Consider the following 12,482-nt stretch of genomic DNA (forward strand, 5'->3'; position numbering starts at 1 on the left):
GGTTTGGCAGACGGCAGACGGAGATCTGAGCTGTAGCATGAAACTGTAGCACTGAAAGTCAGTCTCTACTGGTCCAGTATGAGCAGTGGTTCTCAACGTGGGGTCCGGGGACCACCAGGGGTCCTTGAGGGGGTTCCAGGGGGTCCCCTGCAAATTAATGAATTGTTAAACTTCAGCATTATTTCATTTACAAGAAATTAACACAATTAGAGAATGTAGAAGAATGACTGTTTTGATCATAGTGTCTCTGTTATCTCTCTACCTACAATACAGATAGTCATGGGATTCTAGACAAAATCATATCTAACAATAAAAATATTCTCAGATTTTGGTCTGAGAGGCAAAATCTCATCAAATGGTGGTCCGTGGCCCTAATGTGTGGACTAAATCAGGGGTCCTTGATATGAAAAAAGGTCGAGAATCACTGCAGAAGACTAGGAGCGTTGGTTGTCGATGACCTCAGAGCCGGAGGGGCGGGGCGGTTTGTCAGAGGAGGAGTTAACTTTGTTTTTGAGGAAGAGAGTCAGCTGCAGATGACAGCCGAGTTCCCCCACAGACAGACAACAATAGATTTTCTCCTCATACTTCAAGACTACAGGCTTTTAACCTGTTGCCACAGACCCATCGCTCTGTAGGAAATGGTGTGACTGATCATCAACGGTGAGTCTTTCCTGCGATCAAATCTGCCTGAAGCTGTGGATTAAATTGTGTTTTTGTCTGGAACATTCAGAAACCGTCTTAATCGAATCATTGCTGTGAGAAAAGACACAACAGATTTTGATGATATAGCAGCCCACTGTTGAGCTGTGTCAATTATTCATCCGATCCAGACTTCACACCAACTTTTAAAATAAGAATATCTTTATTTTTTTCATTTATGTCTCGTTTTTGCCTTGTGAAGAACAAAAGCCGTGGAGTTTTGAAATCAGACAGAACCGGAATTTAAAAAAAAAAAACAAACAAACACAATATCCATGTTAGAGAGGGTGCAGCCTGTGAGAATGAGTCAGCATATTTCTGTCAGGAGGCCTTTCAGGTGCTCGCCCCAGGCTCAGAACTTTCACACTTGCTTTGAGGGTGTTGCCTCAGAGTTTTTTTTATGTGAATACGTGGCCAAAGGTTGTTTTATATCTCAGGAGCGGTGAATCACAGGTAGAATAACTGCTGGAAAAGTTTTATGACAGTCATGGTGTCGAATTCACCGGAGGCCAGCGGCTCAAAGAGCTTCGGTGAAACCAAGTCAGTGATCTCAAAAGCAAAAGGGGCTTTTGTTTTGATCTTCCTGGTTTTCACTGATATCGGTTTTTGAAGGCCAATACTGATAATGATATATTTGGAGTGAAGCTGCTGATAGCCGATATTTTGTGCCTACATTTTAAGATGACATCAGCAACAATAACAGACAAAACAGCCAGGATTATTTGCTTGCAGGAATATCAAAGGCTGATAATGATAGGATCACAGATTATAGGATAATACTTTGGATTATTAAGGCTGATTCAAGGCTGTAATTTTACTTGAAAAAATTTCTGTAGACTTAATCCCAAACTCCATGAAATGTCTGTATATAATAGCCTAAATACAGCAGTTTACACTTGTGTAATCCTACTTAAGACGCAGATTCAGACTAGGTTTAGTGACTGGAAGTTGTTTTATATAATCTTTGTCATAGTGCAATAAAACAACAGACTCTTGCACTTTTAATAGGCCGGGCAGGATGAAGCCCTGTGATTGGCTATAGGACTGGAAGTTTGTGATTGGGCCACTTCATCTGTAACGGACTCAGACTTTTACGACGATAGAAGGAAACAACTGTCCCGATTCTGTTCACTTCTCCTCCTCCTCCTCCTCTCATTCACTTCCCTCCTTTCCTTTCCTCGCCTCCTCCGAGTCACTTCCTGGCAGGGAGGAGAGGAAACGAGACGCGGTGAGGACAAACGGGACGCTCACTCTGTCACGCGGGTTTGAACCTGGACTTCTGGTTGAACGTCATTGTCTCTTCTCACTTCGCCACCCTGCTGCCCCAACAGTTGTTAAAACTTAATCTATATCTATATCTCACAATTTAGAGGTTTAAACTGAACATCACCATTGATTGATTCATCATCATCATTGATTGAGTCATTTTGATCAATTGAAGAGCTTAAAAGCGCATATGATTTACCCAGAACATCTTTTTATTTTTATTTACAATTGAGAGCTGCTTTTTCGAAGTTATGGAGTCCCATGCAATAATTCTCTTTCTATACACCCGCTGCTTAAGCTTTTATGTATTAAACCTAAATGTGGGGGTTTTGTATCCAGTCTGTATAAAAAGTTACAGGACGCTACAAGTCCTGTAATGGGGGTGACCAAAGTCTGGAATGTTGACTTAAAGGATTGGGAGCAAGTTAATAATTGGAAGAGAGTATGGGAAAATATCAAAGTTTCATCACGACATTTTAACCATCAAATGATTCACTACAAATTTATTCATAGACTGTACTTCACTCCCAGGAATTCGCTGTCAACTTCAACTTTGTTCTACACCCATTTGCCCTCTGTGTAATAATGGAGAAATAGGAACCTACTTGCATACAATGTGGCAATGCCCAGATGTGGAGTTTCTCTGGTCTCAAGTGACATCCCTGATGGGAGGGTGGGATAAAATGTTAGGTTTCTTTCTTTTTTTTTTTTCCTCTCTCTTGAATTACACTGTCCGCAACAATGTGTTGAGGAGATGTGTGGACACATATGGGTGTGATACATGCGGGTATGTGTATATGATTTATTATCGTTACACCATAAAGAGACAAAATAAAAATTTGATCACAAAAAAACCATTGATTGTTTTTCAGATTTTGATTTTGAAGTTGAGATGTAAAAGAATTGAGATAGGAGAATGGAGAGATGGAGAGATGGTTGGAGATGGTTCATGGTCTATTGATATTGTGTGTATTTGTGTACTATTTCAAGCATCATTACACAGTTTTAGGATTTCTAAGTGAAGTTCATGTAAACAGTTGTTGGTGATGAGTTGCCATTTAGCTGAGCCGGCACAGCAGAGCCAGCGACTCCCTCTCATCCGGCGGTGGAACGACTCGAGGGACATAAACACCAATTTGGGGCAGAGAGATGATCCAATTACAGAGGAACTTTCATTATCATGTGGCAGTTTTCTATGTTTTGGGGAATAATGAAGTACAGTTGGCACTATAAATGAATGAAAAGGGCGCATTTGTCCTTTCACTTTCACTTTAAGGTTTTCAGCCGTCATTCAGGTTCAAACACTTCGATTTGCTCTTTGTGAGCGATTCATTCTGCCTTAAATTGCCCACCAGGCGTTTTGTTCACATTCCTGACAACCTTTCTCCTTGAGGTCATTGAAGGACACAATATTCTCAATAAATTCCAATCCGGCTTTCGTCACCAACATAGTACAGAAACAGCAAGACTAAGGCCCTGTTCGAAACCGTTCCCTATTACAGAAATAGTGCACTATATAGTGTATCCGCCATTTTCTACTAGTGTCCGAATTCTCAACGGTTAATTTGATTCACTAAATAGTCCACTATAAGATACCCACAATGCACTACAAATTGTAGTGAACAGACAGTGTACCCTACAATTTCTCCTGTATACCACAATGCAATGTGATCGTGTCTTACCGAAGAAGAAGAAACAGCTAGCTAACATGTTAGCTAATAGAAACTGGTCTATTTACCGGTTGACAGCGTTAGCAAATCAACAAAAGATTAGACACCTCATTCGAGTTTCCTCCGTTTTGAACCAAGAGCAGCAAAACTGTAGGAATCATGGTTACAGGTCAGCTGACTACTTTATCCACCAATACAGGACAGGAGGTGATATGAAAGCTTCTGCTAGTCATTAGCTCACAAGCTTGTTTACCAAACCAAAACAGCTCGCTGTCATTAGCAGACGGCACCAAAGTTGATAAAACCACACTTGCACATGATTAGAATTTCAACAATTTATTTGTAATTTAATGCTGAAAACTTGTCAAAATCAATACGACCTGAGTCCATTTCAACCTGCTGTCATGATGCTTGGTTTATTTACGTGATGCTGGGCGCATCCCGGTGCGTCACACCAATATCCAGCGCATTTTTTTGACGCAATTACATTTACTGTAGTGTCCGAAATTTCGTTTGGTCGTTGCTCATATAGTTCACTATATGATAAATACTACATGGGGAATAGTGAGTGAGGGAATGAGTGAACCATTCCGAACGCAGCCTTAGAGTGACAAATGACATCCTCATGCGGGCTGACAATGGCGAACATTCTATCCTGGTCCTGCTCCACTTAACTGCTGCTTTTGATCACTCCATCCTGATCATTGATCACTCCATCCTGATCATTGATCACTCCATCCTGATTGAACGGCTTAATAAGTGGGTTGGTATCTCTGGCTCTGCTCTCAATTGGCTCTCGTCCTATCTTAGTATCTAGTTTAATACATCCATGGTCCGTGCATGTCTCTAGCTAACGTTAGCCATGCCCATGTTAGCTTCGGGTGAGCACGGCCCCATGTTTGACTCCGGCCACATTGAGCACGGTCCCGATCTGCACACTGCGGTCAGGGGCTTCTCCCAAATTTTGCACATTACCTCAGAGTGGATACCTGCACATGTGTACTAAATTTGGTCAAGATAGCACAATGTGTTCATGAGTTATGGCATTTTTTGTAAAATAGACCCCGCCCACAACATTTGACCAAACTTTGGAAGCCAATTATTTAAAAAACGGTATGGAATATCAAAAAACTGCTTGATTGCTTTGGTGCAAATTTGGTGAAGACTGGATACAATTTGTAAGAGGAGTAGCCAAAAAACAGCTTTTGAAAAAAAATCAAAATGGCGGAAAATCTAGTCAGACGGAAATGGGCGTGGCCTGTATGGATAGATGCGTAATGACCCAAGTAATCCAGGGAATGGGCGGGCCAGTCAATTTGATAGATTTGTTCATTACATTTTCCTTCAGGTCAAAAGGTCAGGGAATGTGTTATCAAAGAATTAGCTACTGACGATGTTGCCATGTAAGGTGTTATTATAAGTAAGAAACACCTGACATAAGGAGAGCTAATGGGCTCTACTGTTGTCAAAATACAGACTGGAGGGATCGGTCAACAGCTTTCTCTCTAGATAAGGTTTTGGTGCAGCTGCTCTGGCTCTATATACCAACTCATTACATGCACTCATTTTATATCTACAGTATTTCCACACTTTTTTTTTTATGGGACTCGAGCACACGTTATGAATGTTGAGCAACAGAATGCGGTGCCAAACAAGATAACACTTGCTTAACGAAATACACTCCTCCCCAGCCGTGTTGTTCTCATCCATTTTCATGCGGTTCTGATCTGGTCTGTTGTGGTCTGTTCTGTGGGGCAGCCTGCAGGTACGTGCTGCAGAAGCTCCGGGCCGCAGCGGGAGGCGAGGCGCAGCCGGAGAAGCCCAACATCGCAGCATGCACCCAGGCCAGAGGTGAGCTGAGCTGGGGAAGAGGAACGGGGGGACGGGGGGGGGGCTCAAATCAATTGGTCCCATCGAGGTTTCTACCAGCAGAGCCGATTCTCTCATTGTTAGGGCTTTAGGATATGGGCAAGAAACACTGTTGGTTGGCCTCTCTGGTTATTTTTGATTAACATTGCTATTGTAGACACCAATGCTGATATTGATATTTTTAGACATAAGTCATCGATTGGCAATATTTTGAAAAGTATTCAGTCAGTGTTTCTCCCCAGTTTTCGTCTTGTCAGGGTGGAAAAGCCTCTGAAACAGCATTTAGATCATCATGTGACACTAAAATTCTCCAGTGAAACCCATTGAAACCGCCTTTAAATTAAGAGTTAATTCACAAAAAACATACAATTAAATGAATAAACAAAACATGTAAAAAAAATAAACTTTCCTTGCAGGTTTTACAGACTCGTTTTTTTGTAGCTGAGGTCAGACAGGAATCATATCGGTGTTGGACGACATGACCAGCTAATATCCGATACTTCATAAAAACGGCAATATGGCCTGATATATCTGCAGACCAATATATCAATCTAACTCTATACCGATGCTTTGGATTTGCTAGTATTGGATGCACTGTAAAATTTTCTGCCGATTTGTCAGCCGGGGATTTTGTAAAACACTACACTACATACAGTTTGGGAATTGCAGTGGTCAATAGGGATGGGACAATATATCAAAATTCTATATATCGCAATACAAAAATTTGAAAAATAATAAGAAAAATGAATATCATTTGCACTTTGTAATGACATTTTTAAATACATTTCAGCAAGGCATTGCCATCGCTAGAAAGACTTGTTGCTGAGAAATAAACGTAATTCTGCACAGTCTGACTGTGTTGTCATTGAACTTTTATTTATTACATTGTATTGTGGTTGTTCATATCACGTATTGAATCGTATCGTGAGATAAGCAGATTGTCCCATCACTAGTACTCAATATTGCGATTTCAGTATTTTTTGGTACGAAGTATGCAGCCCTAATGAATCTGTTAATAACAAGCAAATAGTAAACATGTTGTCCTCCACCAGTGATGTAGTTCCACCCTTGGGTCAGTCAGTGATTGCTGAGTGAACTTGAAATATGAGTGAAATTGTATAAGCATTTTCATATGGGACAATGAAAGGACAGATTGACCATATATTTCTGTTGCCTACTCTCCTCAGAATTAGGCTTACAAGTTATATCTTGAAATGTAATTGTCCTGTTTTTACTCAATACAGTACAAAATATAAGAACTACAATACACAATAAATACAATCCGTACATTACACAATGTACACTACTAATACAATTTATAATACAATATACAATATAACATACAACACCAGGAGCGTGAGTGTTATGAATAATATAAATGCCAAATGATAAGTGATATATGGTATTGCACAGTAGGTAAGTGGTAATATGATATAAGTAGTCAACACTGAGGCACAGTGGTAGTGCAGTGATGATGCAATAACAGAACAACAGTCCAACAACTGGACAATAACTACAGTGTCTTGTGGTTAGAGGTTTGCCCAAAAATTCTCCATTGACTCTCACTTCAACACATCAACCCAGTCTGATGCCTCCAAGTGTGTAGTGTGTGTAGACTATTATGTTACCTATGATAACTTTAAATGTATTGCTTTACCACTGAGTCCCCATTCACTGTCCCCCACATTGTATGATAACTTTAACTGTATGACTGCTTTACCACTGAGTCCCCATTCATTGTCCCCCACATTGTATGATAACTTTAACTGTATGACCTGCTTTACCACTGAGTCCCCATTCATTGTCCCCCACATTGTATGATAACTTTAACTGTATGACTGCTTTACCACTGAGTCCCCATTCACTGTCCCCCACATTGTATGATAACTTTAACTGGATTGCTTTACCACTGAGTCCCCATTCATTGTCCCCCACATTGTATGATAACTTTAACTGTATGACTGCTTTACCACTGAGTCCCCATTCATTGTCCCCCACATTATATGATAACTTTAACTGTATGACCTGCTTTACCACTGAGTCCCCATTCATTGTCAATGCCGGCCCCTAGCGGCACAAAGTCAACATTACAGTGTGACTAACGAACTAACTAACTAACTAACGGAGGGAGACCGATCCATAGTCCCCCTTTGGTGGGGGACAATTAGGAAGGAGGCGGTGCCAACTTTAGCGTCTCAGACTGTGATCCGGCTGCGCTGTCGGGAAAGGTTTAACAGTCTTCCCAGAGGACCGAGGCCTCTCTCAGTCTCGCTGACTCGGCTCTGACAGCGGGTTACGCTTCAGGACTCGACTCTCAGCTCCCCGACTCGTTTCTTTATTCTCTTTCATCCTGTTTTATCCACTCTCTACGCTTGTCACATTGTTAACATCACATCGGCCCTCTGAATACTGTCTATCACCATGACTGCTCCCACCGGGAGGAGTAAAGTAGGGGTAGGAGAGGGAGTGAGAGAGAGAGAGAGAGAGAGAGAGAGAACAAAAGAGAGAGTGCAAATTACGGATCAAAATGTAAAAGTTTGTTTTTCCTTTTTCATCTAATTTCCAGCGATAATATCTCTGCTTCATGAGTGTTAGGAGTCTCATGACTTGGACTCAAGTCACAATTTTAACTGCTTGAGACTTGACTTGATGCATGAAGTGAAGACTTGAGACTTGTCTTGACTTGGGTTCTGGTGACTTGAGACTTGACTCTGACTTGTACTCTGATGACTTGAAAAGGTTTCTAAAGTCTTGACTTGAGATCTTGTGTTTGTGTAAATGACTCAGATTGAAAGTGATGAGATTCGTTCCAGCAGACGACTGAATTTAAATTCTGTTTTCTGAATTTGTATGGAATGATTGAATTTATTGAAGTTGAAACTGATTCTAGAAATCAAACTCATGATGCTCTTACCAAGTTTTTATCCTATTAAAACCATATTGCATTGAAAAGTCCTAGATATTTAATTTTCTTTAAGCTGATGTTCTTGTTGGAGTATAATGAGCTTCACTTCCTACAGTCGAGAGCAGAGGCCAGACCACAGTACACTGACAAATGCATTCAATGTGTTTATGTTTGTGTGTGTGTGTGTGTGTGTGTGTGTGTGTGTGTGTGTGTGTGCTGTCTTTGGCACAGCAGAGTAAAATGGATTTCCACAGCCCAGCAGCTGTTTGCCTGTTTGCTTGTGTGATTTATTCTCTGTCTGTTGGTCAGCATGAAACTTCACTGTGCAGCTGCTCCTGCTTTTGATTCAGTGCTGCTGATGAGCCATCACTTCCCATCACACCCTAACCCTAACTTTAAACTAATCCTAATCTTAACCCTAAACCTAATCTAAACAGGTCTGGTCTTTATAAAACGTGGAATAACGAGACCTTGCTGAGTTTTAATCAGGATCTGAGTTTTAATCAAACTTGTACTCATTAACTATGAACTTTCTCTACATCTGGTAGAATATACTTTACTTTCTTTTCTTTTTCAATTTTGAATGTAGCTGTCATGTGTTAAATGATGTAACTGTTTTTACCTCAAAAGCCTAACCAGGGACAGACACAGTTTGCAAATCAGTTCTGGCCAGAAACCCTCAAACAATTTGCATTTTCCCTGACAAATAACCAAATAAATAAATAAATAATGAATAACAAAGAATTCTCCCACAATCTCCTGGAAACGACTCCTAATGCACAAACTCTTTGGGTAAATTAAACAAGCGAGATTTGAATCTCTCTGAAAAATTTGAATCAAGACTTAATTGTTTTGCTCACCACACCAGATGGAGTTGATGAAGCCTTCACAGACTCGCAGCCTGAAGGTTCTCTATCCGACTGTTAGATTTACATTTCTCCAGACCCTCCTTGTTTTAGGTGTCTAAATGAGATTAACCCTAAACCTAATCCTAATTTTAACCTCAACCCTAAACCCAAGCCATAAATCTAAAATAGCCCCTTAAAGAAGTGAGGACTGGCAAAATGTCCTCACTTTGGAGGATTTTTTTTTCTCACATCTTTCTATCCTTGTGAGGACATTTGGTCTTCATAAGTATAGAAATACAGGAACACACACACAATATTGTTGAAATGAAAGCTGAAAACAAAACAAAAATGTAACTGAAAAACCCATATAAACCCATTTTTATCTCTGTTTCTGTGTCTTTCTGCTTCACATCTCTCTCTCTCCCTCTCTCTCTTTCCCTCTCTCTCTCCCCCTCTCTCTCTCTCTCTCTCTGCAGCAGGGAGGGATGGGGGGTCGCTCCAGGGAAAAGGAGCGGGCGTTGAGCCGAGCTTCACGCCCGTCCCGACCCGGGCGGAGCCGGAGCTCAGGGTTGAGCAGTGTGGATCCTGAGGGTAAACTGAGAGCTGGGGAGAGTGCAGGAGGATAAATAATAGAGAGACAAACATATCACCCCCCCCCCCCCCCCCCCCCCCCCCCCCACACACACACACACACACACACACACTCTTGTTCAGCTTCCCACTCGTATCAAGCAATAGTTTCACCAGGTTTTCATGCTCAGAAACGCAGAAAAGACAGTTATGGACATGGTACTGAATTCGATCAATAACAGCAAGATCAATAACACACGACGCATCCATATACATTGAATGATCTGATTTATGAGAACGGTCTAGGTGCAGTAAGCTTTAGAGAGTTCCAAGGTGAGGATAGCGAAAGATACGAGCCTTTTCCTGGAATTATTTTCCCGATTGAATACAGAAATATCAGTAACTCTGAGCTGTTTCAAACCGGTCATAGAGTGAGTCATATGAAGTTCGACTCAGTTTCATTCATAGGATAAAAACATGACCTTTGGTATAGTTTTTATAGCCGTCTGTCTCCAGGCAAGCTGCTTTATTCGGAATAAAAGTGGCTGAAGAATAGAGGATGATGTTCTTTCTCTCTCTCTCTCACACACTCACACACACACACACACACACACACACAAATGCACACACACACACAGATAACAAATCCTCTCCTTCACCTCACCTCCTGCACCCAGCTCTCGGCTCTCCTTCACGTGGCTCGACCGAGCGGCTGAAGTCGGCAGAGAGAATGAAAGCCTGACCACCAATTCCCCAGCAGAGGAACCGATCAGGCCGGATCAATACCCGAGCGTCTGCCGACAGCACTGCGCTCACTCATACATCCATTTATTCACGTGTTCTTTTTTTATCCCTATTTTCAATTAAAAAAAACAGAGCATCTCTCTTGTGATTCTGTGTGTGATTCCTTGTTTTTCTAGACTGTCGAAGCTCATCTCTTCTTTGCTTCTTTACGAATTGTTTGCAAATGATAGATGACATAAGGAAGAATATGCTGTATGAGTATGAATCGTGAACTGTATCGTCGTTTTTGTTTTAAGCCTGTCGTCAGCTGATGAGGTGGAGACTTCAGGTTCATCTTAACTAATAATAATAAGAAGAAGAATAAACTTTATTTGTATAGCACCTTTCATACAAGAAATACAGCTCAAAGTGCTTTACAACAATTACATGCACCAAGTGCTTCACATAAGACTTGATAATGATTGTGAAAATAAGATAAGATGAGAATAGAATACATAGAATGCATCTTCACATGAAACTAGTAGAATATAAAGGGAAAACTGAAAACTGAACTGAAAACGTTGTCGCGGTCGGTGATGTTTTCACCGTCTGTGGCTGATAACTTAAAGGAATAGTTCACCCAAAAATGAAAATTCTGTCATCATCTCCTTACCCTCATGCCAAATGAAACACAGGTGGAATTTGTTAGTCCATATAACACACAGGGAGGCTGCAGCACAACTTGGTAGCAGCCTTCTCCAAAACAACTGAAGTCAATGGGGACCTGTTCTTTAGAGCTCCAAAACAAAAACAGCCAAACAATCACACTGTGAACAGAAAGACCTATATACCATTATTTGTTGCAAATCAATCAGCTGTAGTTCAGATTTGCACTAAATGATGGTGTAAATATACTGTAGGTCTTTTTGGAACTCTGAAGAACTGGTCCCCACTGACTTCAGTTGTTTTGGAGAAGGCTGCTATGGAGTTGTGCTGCAGCCTCCCTGTGTGTTATATGGACAAACTTCACCTGTGTTTCAACTGGCATGAGGGGGAGGAGATGATGACGCAATTTTCATTTTTGGGTGAACTATTCCTTTAACGCTTGCTACATTGACAGTAGTTAACTTGTGCGATAGCAAGAAAAAAGGAGGATAAACCTTAAAATTAGGCTAAATTAGGGCGTCCCAGCAGCAGTACAGTACAATGGCAGAACAAAGTACAGGAAGGCAATAAGGTAATAAAAATAATAAGGTAAATAAAAATAGTGCAGAAAAGATATAAGGTTATATAGATAAATATAAAAAACTATGAAGATAAACAATATAAAACTATTCTAAAGTGTCTAAAGTGGTGAGTCCAGTGTAAGAAAAACATCAACAAATGACATTATCTAATGCAAAGTATGAGGATTCATTTGTAGTTTGTTCATTGTCATTGTCAATCGTTAATTTTATGTATTCAACTAGATGTAACTGATACAGACAACAATAGTGACATCAAGTGTTTTAACCATTAATTTGAGGTAAAAATGTAAAAGCTATTTAAGGTAAAAGCTATGGTTAGGTCTACTGCAATTCCCCCTATCACTACTAGTGTGGAAAAACGTTCAAATTGTAGTTTGGCTCTTCATCAGTTCAGTGATGGAATTGAATTTTGCCACCATAATCAAACCCATGCATCATGCCAACTGCTATTTTACAGAAGAGTAAATTGGAAGTGTCATTTATGTCACACTGAAATTATTTCAGTTTCAAATGTGTAAACTCCGATTTACTACGGATTTATGTTCAAAATATAGCTCCTAGCTTGAAGCTCAACTGGTGCCATAGGCTGCAGGAATCTTTCCTGTTATGCTTGATATAATGTTTCTTCACATTTTTTTTTTTTTTACATATCAGATAAATAAATAAAGACAGACTCCATATGCAG

At 40.5% G+C, this 12,482-nt stretch overlaps 1 long non-coding RNA gene across 1 annotated transcript; it reads left to right on the top strand.

Moving 5' to 3' along the window:
* The first annotated feature begins 520 nt into the window (after positions 1 to 520).
* Positions 521 to 10,449, top strand: LOC139638845 (uncharacterized). Its single transcript, XR_011694826.1, has 3 exons — positions 521 to 660; positions 5,394 to 5,486; positions 9,734 to 10,449. It is a non-coding gene; the product is annotated as an uncharacterized lncRNA (long non-coding RNA).
* The last annotated feature ends 2,033 nt before the right edge of the window (positions 10,450 to 12,482 follow it).

Source organism: Centroberyx affinis, unplaced genomic scaffold (genome assembly GCF_046629955.1).
Source record: "Centroberyx affinis isolate AG114_WGS23_722 - 3 ecotype Tasmania unplaced genomic scaffold, CSIRO-AGI_Caff_v1 ptg006592l_1, whole genome shotgun sequence".
Taxonomy (NCBI): Eukaryota; Metazoa; Chordata; class Actinopteri; order Beryciformes; family Berycidae; genus Centroberyx; species Centroberyx affinis.